We start from the raw sequence: 18,286 nt of genomic DNA, 5'->3' as shown, positions 1-18,286 counted from the left end.
TACCAAGAAATAAACACGTCCTTGATAGTGCAATGACGTAGTGATTGTAACAGTCTTTCAAATTAGTCAAGCACTGGCTATGTTTCTCTTAAGCCGGTATTTTGCGATTCATAGTTAAATTCCCGGACAGTGGCTGTCATGGGTTCTCCGATGTAGAATATGAGTATATCGGTTCAACCTGTGCATCATTTCTGTCTCTTCGTTCTCTTGATAACGAAATCAGTTCACATGGTCGTTACGTCTAGCAGGGAGTAGACTCTGACGATTCCCGACGGCAAACCCGTCCGTACGTAATTTGCTGGAGTACACAATCGTAGTCATCAAACTCGGAGAACTTACATGCATTTATAGTAGGCAAAGCTGATACAAATAGTTGAAAAGTTCAAATATCGGAATTCTATTCAGTTCGACAGTTCAACACGAGCAGCGTCCAACATTGTTTTTTTGGTTGGTAAATTATTGAATCAATTATTGAGTGTTTATCAAAGGTTCCGCCACTATAATAGTGCATTAGTATGATGCTTTCGTTAAACGGGCGGCGCGTGTTTATCATCACCGGGAGACACCTAGCATGACTTAATAATATTTGGACTACTGAAACCATGTATATAGCCTTAACGGACACATTTTCCCTGAATTTGATTAATTATTTTGGCTCATTTATTTAAAAAAACACGCTGTAACTATACAATTTTCAAATTGAACTGTTTTGCACTTTATCATAACTGTGTACTAGTTATATTTCACATAGATAATACTTATATATACTTATATCCCCCGCCCCCTCCGACATCGCACATATTATAAAAGGGATCTTCTTTTTGCAAATGACATTGCTTTGTGTAAAGGTCAATGACTTACCCACTTATATTACATTCTAGTTGAAGAGCGGAAGAAAATCAGGTTTAATGGAAATACTTTTTTTTTGGTTGACATACTGACGTCAATATAATGTTTTTCAGCAGACTGATAACCTTTGAATCATGTTCATTTCAAGCGAAACAAACAATATACATGCCAAATCTCGTTAAATGAGAAAAAGATCTGTCAATCTATAATAGTCATACGATGCACTTTAATTTTAGTGTTCAAATATTCGCAACGCAAAATTTAATATCGACGTGAGTTTTCTGGGATAATCCCGTCGAGCCAAGTAGTATTCTATGCAAAAATACTATTGCTTTTTGCGTCGCAATCATGTCGTGTCGACGAACACATTTTCTATAATCATTTTAATGCATATATTACAAAACGTATGAGTGTATTCCAAGGATTCATCTCATCGTGTTGCAGGTTTCCATATTCCAAATGTCAAATTTCCGAATCACAGTGGTGGTCAGTAATAATGCATCGAACGCATTACCACTTGAACTTGGCATGACATCCCGTTTCTGTGCGTTTTTTTTTTTTAAATGTACTTGACACTGCTTATTGAACCGTGCTGAATCGAATAATTCTCACACGTGTACAGCCCCTGAAAAATAGTGATTACCAATATATTGATACACTGATACGCTTTATCACCATGGCGACTGGCTGTACCTAGTGATTCCATAACCTATTATTTGAATGCATTCTAATTTCACTAAATATCGCATATAACCTGTACACAGTGATTGGAAATGTTTTTCTTTTTTCTTTATATATACATGTACACATGTTCTGTCTCATGACTATTGAGGCAAATCGTTTTCTACATAAAATATTTAATGGCGGTGTTTGGAGTGTATCGAAGGAGTCGCCGGCAGTAATTAGTGCAAGTGGCGCCCACTGCAAAACTCGCGATATCAATAGAAAAGCGCACTGGATTGTGGGAAAATCAATGCACATGCGCGGCGCGACGTCTACCGCCATTTAAATAATTTGAACACAATGACAAAGTCGCAGCAAAACTTTACATTTATACATTCTGCCTCAGATATACCCCATAGGCCATGGTGAATCGAACTTTATTGTTTTAAATCTAGTTTTCTTTAGTGGTTATGCTGTAGTATTATAGAGGCGTATGTATGCCACGTTATACTTGAATTGGAGCGCTCTTCACCTGCGTGCGCTTGGGTTCTAAGCGACGATAACAACACGCGCTATACAGCAACGGCTCATGCGTAGACGCTTATTTGTAAACAACCGCACGATATGGCCGTCCACCGCTTTAAAAGAGTGCCTTTAAAGAGTGTGTACAATTGTGAAATTGGAAAACACTACATATTTTATTTTATTTTATATTTTATCAAATCGCATGCAGTTGCAAGTCACGGTACGATTAACGTGACTTGTGCATTATTAGAAAGATATATTCATGAAGATGGTTGATTCTGTTACCTTTGTTTTCTGTAAGATTAGTGCATTCAAGAAGAAATGATACTAATGTTTTCCGGAAACTTATGTTACATGGTTCCAAATTGTGTATGATCTTGTATTAAAATTTACACAATTACACAGTATTCTATATAAACATACACCAGCTTTTCAGTTCATGTATATCTTCCAGCTCTTAACGGTTCTGCTATAACGCTGTTAATGGGAACCCAGATCCAATCCCATGGCTGTACTACATAAGAAACACAGAGATGATATCGTCTCGTGCAAAATAAATGCACTATCAATTAAACGTTCAATAACGATTTTTTTTTTGTTCCTGATAAAATAGATATATACGTAATAAGTACGAGACAGAACGCACTTAGCTCATATCTCCCCCGTGTGAAGACTATGACGTAAGCTGTAATCTGAAATCTACTATATTCCCTGATCGTGACTGAAATGATAAAATCAATTATAATGATGATAAATTATAGAAGAATGTATCATCATTTTAGTTTATGGTATATCTACTTGAGCAGTATAATGGACATACGCGTTTTGAAATCATAAAGCCACATAACCATTGCACTCAGTGCTTTCCCTCGTTTTCCTTGTTTCTTTTTACATGAACTGCGAAAGAGCGCTACGTGACTACTTCGACGCGCTGCAGAAACAACGTTGACGCTGCGAGAAAACTGTGAGGCGTTGCATACTGAGTGCGACGCCTTAAAAAAGTTTATTTAGGATGTACGAACCAGTATTTTCTGTTTAAACGAATGAAGCATACACACTTTCCCGATTCAAAGTTTTTCTTGAATAGTGTTTTGCAGTAATGCTATTGCAAGCATTGGTGGCTTTTATATTTCTTTAAATTGTTTTGATTTATTCCCACGTGCCAAGTACGCGCGCTATCGTGGCGTCTAACAACAAACAATGCGTAAACACAATATTTATTCAGCACCAGAGGTATTATGTTTGGCGTAACATGTCACATGTGTGCTGTGTTATTCATTGGAAACGCAGCCCGAAACATGTGACATGATCCATCTTATGACTCAGATACGGACAATTCCGAGTATCGCTAATACTACCACGTGTGACTTCAGATGTTTTTAAAGTGACAACTATGTTTCGCGTATTGCGTCATTAGAAACTGCCGACAAATTTCATATTAAAAATAAGTAATGTCGACTGCTGAAGTCCGAATGTCACCCGTATGAGAACTGGAGATTCAAAACGTGTAAGTTTCAAAAGTAGCGACAGATGTCCATTACTCGTGCGCACGTATGTTTTAATTGAATGGCATATTTGTTATCGTTTCTAGATCACAATGGCCCACAAATGATAAACTGCATTTAAAGTATTATCATGACATAAAATGGTAAATCGGATAACATGTATAAAGATATGTATTGTACGTCGACAAAAAGACAAACAAAGCGGTACTTACAGCGAGAGAGGCCAGCAACCGTTAATAGGTTCGAATGTAAATCATCGGGACCGATGGACGGATATATACCTCTCTGACCCTCTTGTGAATGAAAACTTATGTTGCTGTGCCTGAGGACCGCGTAGTACATGGAATACCCGATTATATAATTATGTTCATTCTCCGCGTCAAACAGCATACCGACTATGTCGACGTCCAAAAATCTTAGTATCAGTAACAAGGCGTGCGTCAACTTGTCCAGAGGCGCGTACGTCCGTATGAGCGTTGGGAATGCGTTGCGATCACCTAATGTCGGGTCCTCGGCCGCCCCGGAAAAAACCGGGATATTCCAATACGCCGCAAGAGCTGACACCATCTCGACGGATAGCCAGCAGGCAGGGCCGATAAATACGTCTGGGTTCGACTGATTTTTGATTGTCGTGGCCGCCAGCGTAGCAGTTATACGATTGCACGGCGTATCTCTGGCGACGAGCTTTAAATGCTCTTTTCGTAGCAAGCGATTGTTTTTGTTGATTTTATCCACAGCGATTTCAATTGCAGGTAACACCATTTTCGTGTCGTAAAACCCTACCTCGTGCTGTTCAGATCCCTCCAGCAAAGAAACCAACACAAACTCACGAGAGAAAGCAACGTGTCCGTGGTAGAATAACCCAATTGACAGGACGATCAGATGCAATGCCAACGTAGTCACCATGCCTGTCTACCAGAATTGTGTTTTCTTTTCAGGAAATTGATTTATAATTCCTGATATAGTTTGTAAAACATTAACTAACTAACTGGCGCCGGTACACAACACCACCTGCTTTGCACGTTCACCACGCCACGGTACCTAATGGACAAAATGTCACGAAAAAGCGAACCAATCAAGCATAACTTAACTGTGGCTAACTGACTCAATTTCTGATATTCACACGAACTTCCTAAAAGCAGGTTATCGTATAGTCAATAATACGTCTCCTGTTATCATACGATCTACTGACACTGTGATAGCTTCGCGCGAATGTGTTTCAGTTTTGCCAGCACGAACACATTTTATTGTATGTTAATAGTATGTTAATTTAATCAAATACATGTGTCCGCTACGTAGAATTTCCGTTTTAGTTTAGTTTTTTTAGTTTTTTTTTTTATATTTATATAGAGTATCTCTAATGTGGCAATTTACTGCAACAAATCATCACGTATTGGACTATGTTGACAAACGTTGGTAATTAGCTTACAATAGATTGATGTATAATTGTGGCAAACTTGTCCTATTTCACCTGACTACGGCGAGGAAGCCTTATTAATTACTATTTGTAGTGACTTAAGTAGGTGAGTAGAGTTGATGAAAGCATTTCCCTCATAAACGTACATTAGTGCGGTGCAAATAAATATAAGTGAGCATGAATTAGTTGGATGTATTTCGTCGAGTTTAATAATTTATTTATTTATGTATGTATTTACTTATTTATTTATATATATACCTATTGAATTATTAGCAAACTAGCTTGGCCTATTGAAACAAGCAGATGTTTTGTTATGCTTACGCGAAGAATAAATTGGTGGGTGCAAGCATGCGCGGGCTTAGCTGTGGTAATTTAAGTCAATAGTCGGAACAACTAGGCATATGCAGTTGTGAGGAAACAAACTCAGGCTTAAAATCAACGGCAAAGACGTAAACGGGCTGTGTATATGTGCAGCTTGCTCCCTTTCTTCATTGTACATCCTTAAACCTAAGTGACGTATGGCCATTGACGACAGTGTCACTCACTCGATATGAAAGTACGGCCGGTAGTGTATAACGTGTGTGCGTAATTTAACCAACGTACAATGATCGCTGTGTTGCTGCCTTTAATTGAATTGATAGTATTATCTATAAAACAACCTTCAAGCTGTTAATCCACACACGTTGATTTAATACTATCGTATACAATTTATATTCGGACAATAAACGTGATACGCTCACTTTGTGGACTGCATTGTATAAAGCAATCATGCTTATCACAATAACTTAAAATGAATGATTTACACAGATACTTTCATTATCTGCAGTTATGTGAGCAAATCTACACAAACGATGTTGAATAAAATTCCCGGTATCGTATCTTTCTAAAAAAAAAACTTAAAATTAACTGCGGAAACATGAACCACACGAAAGATGAACCACATACGCGAGACCAGTAGACGATACGAAACGAATCTTTACGTTACAAGCGCAAAGCCAGATCCTCTGTTTATTGTCGAATTACTCTTCACAAATAATTCATCAAACTGTTATTTTGGCATTTTATTATTGGTTTATTTATTATTTTTCTTCACACAATCAAATCTATATATATATATATTGCTATGCAAAAAGTGACTTTAATGGCATTCCAGGTTGATAAATATTTGAGGGATTGCCTCACGGAGCCCAAAGTCGCCTGTTAGCGTGCTAGGCGGACACACTAAACTATTGAGCTAGCCCGGCGACACACGTGCTTACTGTCTGGTCATATAAGTAGTATACGTAGTGTTAAGATGCAGTATACTATATGCAGTACGAACGCCAGGTCCCACCTAGTACTATCTCGAACAACGGAAATGAGACACTATTGAGCGTACACATTTTCCTGTTGTTGGACATACTGTATTTGTCTGTTGATTGGCATAAACTGGAGAGCTAGAGGCCATTACTTAACGCATTTATACAAGGTATCTATAATACATTTAAAAGCGCAAACCAGCGTCTGCCGCGTGGCACTTTATATTATACCTGAATTTCAATTGCCTGAATAGGCTGTTCTGATTGGTCGAGAGTGTGTCTTTAATTATGCAATCCGTTGTTAAAGAAGGCCCCAAACGCGAATAACACAGTAGGGATGAATCCTTCTGTCTACTTAAAATGCCACGACTAGTGTTTTGCGCTACGGCCCTGGCACGTAATTAATAACTACGCGAACCTCGGTTATTTTGGGTTCGGCCGTGAAATATGAGCAAAATATTGAAAATTATTGCTGTCTGTACTAGGGTGCTCCTGAACCAGATTTTGTAATTTATTACAGTTGCAAGTAGAAATTCCTACAGACTGGTGTATCAAAGTTATAATATCTTTTATATACACTCGCCACCACTCCCGTGTATATGTCGTGAAACTTGTTAAATAAATTGTTAAATATTTATACCTATCTTGAACAGGAATAAGACCGATACTAAAATCCAAAAAACGAGACCCATTTCAGGAGCACGTCCCCATTAGGCAAGTTCTATGTATTGCCCCCGGCGGTTATTTCTTAATTGATACTTGGTAAGTAGTAGTAAGTAGTAATTTAATCCAAAAAAATAAGCTAATTAACATATTTAACGACATTTGACTAAGCATTATACATACGCTTTCAGTTATAACGTATAATCAATTAATAGAATGAGTGGTTTCTGCACGAGCTATATTACTAATATGTATAAGCATTATGTATTGCAGTTAAAAGTGGAAACTTTGTTTAAAACGTCTTAAATATTATAACTACCAAGAAAAACAATTACTTACTTTTAGTACTTTTCTGAGAGCTATGTAATGAAAAATCAAAACTCCACTTTCTCTGTAATTTATTTAATCCGGGGATCTTGAATTTAAATGCTTATCTGATCAATCATAGCCAACTTAACATAGAAATTGATTTCAGGTAATTGGTTGATTGCCAGAATATCATCGATCGTATCAGTATTTACGTATAACAATAGAACCATTTATAGAGGGTAAGCTGTTACAAAACTGTTACTGTTATTTCGTCCACATTCCGATATTTGAATTGGACATCATATTTTTTAGCAAATACAGAAAGGTTTAAAATGTGTTATTAGCTCGGATAGCAATACTAAGAATATATATCTGAACGCCATTTCGATATGTAATCTAAGACCAATCACCGAACGACTAGGGGGTTTCAAATTGTCGAGCCAATTATGGACTTTTAGTAAAATTGATTAAAGTTCAGATATCAATGTATCATGTGTTTGGTAAAATTGACATGTAGACGTGTGCTCACCCATATTAGAAGAGTATGACATTATCTTGGAACATTTTGTAGTTGCTGAGAATCTTTTTTTAGAAACGCTGAAAAGAAACAGTATATGAATGTTCCAGCAACTGGGCGCAATGGCCATTCTTAGAACTGTATAGCAACGTGTTTTGCTTGAAGGCAGACTCGCGATCAAATAATTGATAGTATACTCGAATAGGATCCGAGGTCTAGGAGAGAAGGATATAGCACTGATAATATGAATATTATAAAGGTATTGCAGATCTGGATTATTAGAACGTTTCTTGCACTGGTTGATTACCACATTTAGCGGCAATATGAGAAATGTACAGCATGTAATTATATACTCTCTCTCCACACTTGATCACTTGGGAACGTTGTTCTTTAACATATGATTACGCCGCAGTTATATACCATATATATATATATATATATATATATATATATCAGATTTAAATATCGTGAATGCACTCGATTGCAAGGTTAAAGGGCGGCAGTCGTCGTGCCGTGTCTTGTTCGATATGGGACTCATAGCGACGCATACAACGCGTGTAAAATACATTATTTATTTCCATGAAATTCGAACACGCGCTGCGCGACGACCACCGCGCTTTATTTTTGTCACTTCGTTCGGTCAGTTTTTGTGTCATTAATCTATTCAAGAGCACCATTTCATTCTATTGGCAACATTTTGTTCAATAGTTAATGAGAATGTTTGTTTTTTTGTTTTGTTTTTCAGTTAGTTTGAGTATATAATATATTTGAGACAGAAAAATTATATTTATGATTTTTACTAAATTCAATATGATGTTGAATAAATCATTCCATATTGAGTCGTTATATTGCAGTCAAGCGTAAATTAAACGTCAAAAATTAAGTCGACAACGATGACTTATGAAACACTGTACAAATAAATCAACGGCGGAATACATCGATTTTATTCACAATTACATTCCATCTACTGATACTCTATATTGTAACTTTAAAATTCTTATAGAATGGATTTGGATCGCTTAGCAGCCTAATGCTGATAGCGATAGTAGCGGGATAACGGCAGTTTAACGCAAAAATGACTGAGCGCTTGATTGGTACAGATATGAATCAAAGGTCGCCCGTCTGCGTGCGTCTAGATTGCATATTAATGATAGCTTTTAGGCACGGGGTAATGTAGCAAAAATACAATCATTTCACTAATGTGACTATATGCCCGAGGACCTACATAGGAGGTGAAGGCTTGAATATCTGTTCATTTCCGTATTATGGAAAAAATAATGTAATTAGTGCGTTACCTACTGTTCCCCCAATTAAAAGTCTCACTTCATCGAGCATTTTTTTTTTTATCTCAGATAAAATAACTATTCAGTCTACTAAAAAGTGAAAGAGACACCAATACATTCAATGAGTCCAGCCTTTATTCAACTAATAAGAATGATCTTTTGTCGTATTAAATGAATCGAACTTCAATCCTTTGACACCGAACTGTACCGGTACTATATACGTTTCTCGGGTGGTATTTTTTCTTGCGTTTGAGTGTTAAACAGTCTTTTAGCAGTATGAAATTAAAGGGCGGCAGTCGTCGTACCGCGTCCTGTTCAATATGGGACTCATAGCGACGTATACAACGCGTGTAAAATACATTGATTATTTACATGAAAAGCGAACACGCGCTGCGACGACCACCGCGCTTTAATATTTGTCTGAGCGACGAAGACATTTCACAAGAAAAGCAGCACGCCAAGCGCCAGGTGTCCACGGTGAGTAGGAAGAACTTTCCGATTCGACAAATATGTATTATATAATCAATCAAAACAGTTCTACATAAAACCAATATGAGAAAAACGTAAAATCGTGCACATACTTTGAAACTGATTAGTCTGTGTTTTCCACGAATCGCCACGAACACAGTTAAAGAATATTAACGCAGATAATAAATAAATAAAACTTCCATTACTATGCGATCGCGAGTCTTGATTACATTAATACACCGAATGGGAACACATGTGTTTCCAATCATATTAAAACTATAATTTCAATGCTAATAAGTAATACCAATGTCTTACTAATGTATGAGTACACTATACACAATACGTTCGTAGTAACGAGCGAGGCAGCTTTTTTTTATTTCTTTAGGCGGGAGAAATACGTATGGATGCAAGTACATCCAACTAGGAAGTGACGTCAGACATGTCGAAATGACTATTAAACACGAGCTATTCTGTTCATATACTGTTGAATTGATCGTTCAGATACAGTAAGATAATCCGGCGAAAGGTATTCACAATTTACAAGAGAACTATTACTTTTTTATCTAGGTATATGTGTCTCCATGGCAATCGAAACAAACAAAAAAGCTTCTAAACTGCAGTATATCGTAGTATCGACCATTATATTATTGGCGCATGCGCTATCATTACATCCCAACATAGGCGTGTTTGTAATTTAGCCATTGAGGGCGCGATCGGATCTATTTGTGGCCCGTATAATGATTTGTAATTTCAATTTTCTAAAATACGTATTATGCCCGACCATTTTGTTTTACTTTCGACTTCAATATATATATATATATATATAACTTTGTTATAATTTCTCAGATATAACACGTTTACTCTCCTGTGATGGCACGCTCACTAATGTTACGCTTCTTCGAAAGTGGTGTGACGCTTGGTCGGTGGCGATACTGCGTTCACTCGTTGTAGTTGTTTTGCTTGAAGAACACAATAAACACCATAGATACTCAAAATGGGTTTCCTAATCGCTGGAGTGCGGCTTTCGTGTCAAAACAGATACTAGCATTTGTTGGTAAATAATAATTATGAAAGGGAATACGTGAAATCAGTGATTAAGTACCAGTTGAATTGAATTGAATAATTTTATTTATAACTTCAAATACATATGTTAAAGTGTGCAGACGCCCATGTTGCCATATATGCGAGGGTACAATGGTGGTCTGGTAACTACATAGTTTTTTGATTTGAACAAAACCTAGTTATCGCACACATGTCATTCGGAGACTGATTTATACGCTATGGCCTTGAACCTAGTATGCATTTAGTTAATGTATTGCTTTTAGCTTACTGACGTATGCACATTTCTGTGGATTCGTTCTGTCATACACAGGCAATGAAGTCGTCACTCAAACACATAGCATTAATGTACACAACGTGTATTATCCACAACATATTGTGCATTGAGTTTAGGGAGTAGTTTTTTTTTACTTACATCGCAAGATACCAACTATTACATATAAAGTGTACGTTGATATAACAGGACAGTAATTCAAATAATGTAATGCAAGTCACGATGAATCAATCCTATCACTAGATGACATACGTTAAGAGAAAAAAAAATATCAATTGAATTAGTCTGAACAATACAAGATGCGGCTCCACTATTTCAACAACAAAAAACGCTCACTCGCCATTGCCATTATAGAATTACGCGCTGGTTACATACAGTCATTCACTTAATTTGTGACGAACACAAGATTCGGTAAACTGACCACTTTCTTACCCTTGTCATTATTTTGACGTGCTGTAAATATAAAACAGTTATACTAAGCGGATTAGCTTAATATTAAACCGATTTAACGAATTATTAATTGATTCATTACTCAATACAATTGAAATACACAATAAAGTATGTGTTAAGCCCTTATTCGGATTATTCTATCGAGATTGAAAAATTTAATGAAAGCTACACATTCCGTGACATGATGTCGCAAAAGATTCGTTTATGATTATTGCTATTCGAAGTATAATTATTGATTCGACATGGCTGCTAGTTAAAACGTAAGTTTCGTTTTTGTAAACTAGTACTACAGAATGTATATAACAACGCGAAAACATTTCATAATATTACACGTGTGACGTGATATTAATACGCGATCGGTGTACACGAACTCGCCCAGTGAACAGTATTGCCACTACTGGTGGCTGTGCCATACACTGTGAACATAAACCAATTATGAGAATATCCGTAACTATGTGCTCAGGTGACAACGCCGTAGCAGTCTAATAGCGTGTCACGATGGCTATCGTTTTCAGATTGATGCTGGGATCACGTTGTGTACATACTTCGCTTGACTTAGCGAGTGGTACTCAGATGAAATCGACATAGCATTCATTTCAAATCACTTAAACAGCTATAAATAATAATTATAATATATATTACCCATGTTTGTTATTATTAGCATCATGTCGACACATTTCATTTACATAGAGGGGTGAATCAAGTTTAGTTTATCGGAAACCGAGTTCATTATTATACTAAATGTGTCTTCGATGTTAAAAGCAACCACCTCACTGTTGAGTATAGAGTGCCGGACCAAGCGAATGCTAGGTATCAGTAAACAGAAGAAAATATAAATACTTACAACGAGACAGACCAAACACCGTATATAAGTTATCCAGCATAACTTGTGGATCCCCGTTTGGGTAAATACCTTTCTGACCATCGACTGCATGAAAACTTATATTCCCATGATCCGTCACAGCTAAATACATAGAATATGCGATTATGTAGTTATGCTCGTCTTCGGCATCGAACAACATCCCGACTATGTTAACGCCAAAGTGCTCACAAATCCTCAACAATGCGTTAGCTAATTTGTCCAACGGAGCATAAGTGCGGATAAGGGTGGCGAACGTTTTGCGATCGCTCAGTGTCGGGTCCTCCGCCGCTCCTGAGATCACTGGGATGTTCCAGTAAGTGGCAAGAGCCGACACCATCTCCACGGACAACCAACAAGCAGGGCCGATGAAAGCATCGGGGCTCCATCTATTCTGCATTTTCGTAACCTCCAGCGTAGTCTCCACGCGGTTGCACACCGTATCATTGAACACAAGTGTTAACCGTTCGCCGGGTAAGATATTGTTGTTTTTGTTGATTTTATCCACCGCTATTTCTATTGCCGGCAGGACCCGCTGTTTGTCGTACGGCCCTGTTCCATGCTGATCGGAACCTTCCAGTAAAGATGCTACTATAAATTCCCGTGAAAATATAATATTTGCAAGAGATAGAATAACGGCGATGAAAATAGTTAGGCTCCGTACTTGCGACGTTAGTGATTTCATCTTGAAATACGCTGTGTCTATAGCTAGACTCACTCTATAATCCAACTGGTAAATCAGTACAGTGAATACAGCGGGTGCATCTTGGAGAATTTATACTGAATACGCATCACGCAGCGTCTTTGACGTGGGTAGTTCAGCGGATGCAGAGTTCTTGGTATATCGCTAAAAGCTTTATACAATATTGACAACACGGATCGAGCAAAACATATATATATAAGCTTTCTCGAGTACACGTAATCACATACATCAATCATTCTAATCGACTGGCTATTGGTGGGTTGGTATCCTAGGCTGTTCAGCGACACCCCCTTCTTTGCAATGAATCATCCTACATATTGCAGTGTCGCCATTCCCACGCTGCGCTCGGTTTCTATCCTAGACGGGAAAGATAGTGCATTTGATGCTAATACAGGACCGATTATACATTTCAAGATGTGCATGACTTGAAATTCCATTTGCTCGTTGAAACCGTTAAATGACTTGAATATAGCTAAAACGCCTCACTCGGGGCGACGACAATACGCGTTCCACTCAAGATACACAGAGTATGTATTAAATGACGTGTGTTTACAAACAATGTAAACGCGATTCAAAAAGTGTAGGTGCTTTAAATACAAAAAAACGCACGAGTAAATCGACCTGGGAATCGGCGTAAATCATCCAAGCTACACATTACCAACGATACACCATGACGTATCAGCGTCAATTACCCAGACTCTACAGTGTAACTCATGTACGATACACCATAACGTATCGGCGTCAATCACCCAGACTCTACAGTGTAACTAATGTACGATACACCATAACGTATCAGTGTCAATTACCCATACTCTACAGTACAACTCATGTACGATACACCATGACGTATCAGCGTCAATTACCCAGACTCTACAGTGTAACTAATGTACGATACACCATAACGTATCAGTGTCAATTACCCAGACTCTACAGTGTAACTCGTGTACGATACACCATAACGTATCAGCGCCAATTACCCAGATTCTACAGTGTAACTAATGTACGATACACCATGACGTATCAGTGTCAATTACCCAGACTCTACAGTGTAACTATTGTACGATACACCATGACGTATCAGCGCCAATTACCCAGACTCTACAGTGTAACTAATGTACGATACACCATAACGTATCAGCGTCAATTACCCAGACTCTACAGTGTAACTAATGTACGATACACCATAACGTATCAGCGCCAATTACCCAGACTTTACAGTGTAACTAATGTACGATACACCATAACGTATCAGTGTCAATTACCCAGACTCTACAGTGTAACTCGTGTACGATACACCATAACGTATCAGCGTCAATTACCCATACTCTACAGTGTAACTCGTGTACGATACACCATAACGTATCAGCGTCAATTACCCAGATTCTACAGTGTAACTCATGTACGATACACCATGAGGTATCAGCATCAATTACCCAGACTCTACAGTGTAACTATTGTACGATACACCATAACGTATCAGTGTCAATTACCCAGACTCTACAGTGTAACTAATGTACGATACACCATAACGTATCAGTGTCAATTACCCAGACTCTACAGTGTAACTCGTGTACGATACACCATAACGTATCAGCGTCAATTACCCATACTCTACAGTGTAACTCGTGTACGATACACCATAACGTATCAGCGTCAATTACCCAGATTCAACAGTGTAACTCATGTACGATACACCATGAGGTATCAGCGTCAATTACCCAGACTCTACAGTGTAACTATTGTACGATACACCATGACGTATCAGCGCCAATTACCCAGACTTTACAGTGTAACTAATGTACGATACACCATAACGTATCATCGTCAATTACCCAGACTCTACAGTGTAACTAATGTACGATACACCATAACGTATCAGCGTCAATTACCCAGACTTTACAGTGTAACACATGTACGACACACCATTCTCTAATAGTTAAACAGTAAACAATAAAGACTACGGGTTTCTTAAAACTTAACATTCTCACTTTAATAGTATTGTTTGCACGACAATAATCCCGTCTTAATAATTTGCATACGCGGCATGAATAATTAACGAGGTGGACGTCTGATGACCCTGGTCTGCTTTGCAGCGAAAAGAATACACCTGAATTATACGTATTTTACTTTAAAGCAGGGTAGTCGTCACTATGGCCATAGCGTGTCGTTGTTTACAAAAAAGCGTCCACCCATGAGCCTTTGCGTTTTTAGCGTGTGTTGTTATCGTCGCTTGGGACTCAATTCCCGCGCGTGCGCAGGTGAAGACCCTCCCGCTTTAAACACGTATGGCGATTGCAAGCGATGCTGATTGAATTCTTATTTGAAAGCAGTACGTAGACAATAATAATGAATTGAATTTATGTCTAACTATATAACTGTTATTAAAATATTTCGTTCACGATATTCCATTTCAATCATGCCCCCAGTTTGAAGTTGATTTAATAACTAACTAAACGAAAAGTCACAAATGTTGATATATGAGTTAATTGGAGTTTTTTTGTTATTTGCCGTCACAAATACATTACCGGTGATTGATACAAAACGGAAGATCGGAATTATTGTCACCAAACGTGTTTACGTGATGGACATTAAATACTTTCGCCGACTTGAGTGATTAGGAAATTACACCACCGCGCACGATAATCCATAGAAGATAACGCGGCGCAGAATGATGTTATTGCGGGGAGAACTAGGTTTTCAATTTGTTCACAATAATGCAACGGAACCTGTACATTTCAACAATAAAATCAGTACATGGATTCCGAGTATTTTTTTTACCCACCGCGTTGATGAAGCCCCGTTTTGTTTCAGTGAATCGCAACGAAATTCAGTCCCGCTATAACAAACTTGGTTACTTGAACGCAACAGACAAATATAGAATCATTCGTGTTCAGGAAATCGCGATGCATCTGTATTTATGTAACTTTCAATCAAAACACTGTGCGGTTATTTATTTGGATTACATCTCTTCCCTATTGTGTACAACTGTCATGCTATATCGCCATCAGCTGCAGCTAACATGGACTCTCTTATTCTTGAAGAAATCCGACAATCGAATTTGTCATACGAAGCGTGTATATATTCATATACGGAGCAAATGACGTCTTCAATATATCGGTGCAACCTCTAGAACTAATGAGAAAAGGTATATGTATGCAGACTCGCGAGTCTTTGTGAAGACCTTTGAATTGCTGGAGTACGGGCGACTGAAATATCCAACACACCCGCAGTCTGAGTAATACGGATATATTGATTGTTACCTCTACATTGTGAAAAAATCGCTTGTTTATAAGACTGTGAACAGCAGAGTGCATATTCTGAAATGTCCACGCCTTGTAGTTTACGCTGGCCGCAAATATTGATACGTAAGCGATGACTGTGTTTGAATAAAAAGTAATACCTACGCATAATTTCAAATATTAATAAAATATTGTTTTATAGCATCGATAAAAGCACCAGATAGAAATTATATTTCCAGCGTGAGGGATGATTCATCTGATTTTGATGTGAACATTTACTTTTCTCTCTCCCTCTCTCTTTTTTGCAAACGTTTTTTTACAATTGATTAATACACTAACACACGTCGCAGAAGCTACGAAATCGCCTATGGACAACAAAACGCAATCCACTCAATAGAGGCATAGAGACGAAGATATATGATAAGAACTAACCGCAGGAATATTAACTCAATTCTCATTTTCAATTTTATTGAGGAGTTGCGTATGCAAGATGAAGTTCAAGTTCCACTCGGAGATAATGCTTGTTGCAACTGTAAAGTACAAGATGCTTGAGATAGCTTAGGAAGCATGTTCACGCATGTTCATTACCGGCAGTGATTATTATTTTTGCTCGATTAGCATACGAGTGTTGAGCATATCCTACTTAAACAGCGAAACCCGTGATCATGCATTTCAAGTGTACAGTGTCATTAATATAATATGTTTACTGCAAACGTGACCCCTAGCACAACAACAAGAGCACATTACCTCGGCTAATATTCCATTGTATTATTATAATTATGAAATATCATATCATACCCTTCTGATTTACTTCACTTACTGAAGATTTTGTTGAGTTAAATTTTGTTTGGACCATATGAAAAAAAAAAAAGGTTAAATATATTTTCAATTGTTGATTCTTCCGCGGAATAGCCTGTTCAGTTATAACCGGAACGAAGCATGCCTCGTTACCCGTTCTATGATTTCGATTCCGTCTCATGTTATTTCCAGATTTTTAGTTTCAGTGTCCGGTCATTATTTTTTTTTCTCAACATGCATGTATGCAGGGAAGAGTTGGTATGGAGACATGCAACTCTATCGGAACAAATTACCCGACTGATTTCGGCTAATCACACGACTACCCACGTGATCATTTGGCTTCATGTTACTTTCTAGTCGTTTAAGTAATTGATTTGGAAATCATGTAACAATACCGACTTCAATGCAGTCTGCAACCCTTGTTCGATAATGTTGTACATTTCATTAAATATCCGGACTGCATTAACAAACCCCATTGTTTGTGGTAATATATGATATGAATTGATTAGTATTTAAATTATATATATGTGATATTAATCTAATGTAGTACACACAAAAATGTAACAACTAGCTCGCAAATTAATAAACACAGTTTTTCATTACAAATTAAGATGTATTGTATTTCGACCTTAGTGTATGAACATAATATTTTAGCTAGAATTAAAAAACTGCTTAAAATTGTTACAGTTACAAAAAAACACGAGTGAAGATATATCAATGATATACGACAGACAATACATAACATGTGTCTTATGTAGGTCAAAATAAAAAAATCTCAAGTGATAACGCGAAATCCAAGACATATTTTTAATGTTAGAACGACATGCATCAAACCTAATTTACGTTATTAATACACATAAAATCCAATGATATCGTACGCTACGTCCACCACACTGTGTTTAGCAAAGAATAATTTAATGTTAAAATAACACTTTGCAGCCAATTTCAATTTTGCAAGTCTGGCGCGCATTTAAATTGGCAACTTTAGAGGCGCTAACAATAAAGTGTTAAAGTGGGTTACAAGTGCACTTATCCCAGGGTCACTAACCCTTATAGTAAAGTTTACTGAGCTCATCCATTTAGCCAACCAACAAAGTAATTGCTTTGCTCTCGTGCGTTTTGTGTACACCGACACAAATTGGGACGGTTATGACTGTTTGCGAGCTATAAAAAGGTTGCGCAACGTTGCAAACCTAATAATACGTTTATTCGATCAAAAATATGTTGAATTTTCGCTATGTTTCGCAATGCATAACAAATCACGTGATCCATGAATGATTTTTTTTGTTGATTTGTAATATCGCGGGTTTACCATGATGGTCACGAAATAAAAAAAAAATGATTGACGGAATATTGAAATTTCAATGTAGCTCGAAGTAGTCACGTGATCAATATGTTTACATGTGT

This window comes from Saccoglossus kowalevskii, chromosome 21, assembly GCF_978046115.1.
Source record: "Saccoglossus kowalevskii chromosome 21, keSacKowa6.1, whole genome shotgun sequence".
Lineage (NCBI taxonomy): Eukaryota > Metazoa > Hemichordata > Enteropneusta > Harrimaniidae > Saccoglossus > Saccoglossus kowalevskii.
Note: the sequence above shows the minus strand (reverse complement) of the source record.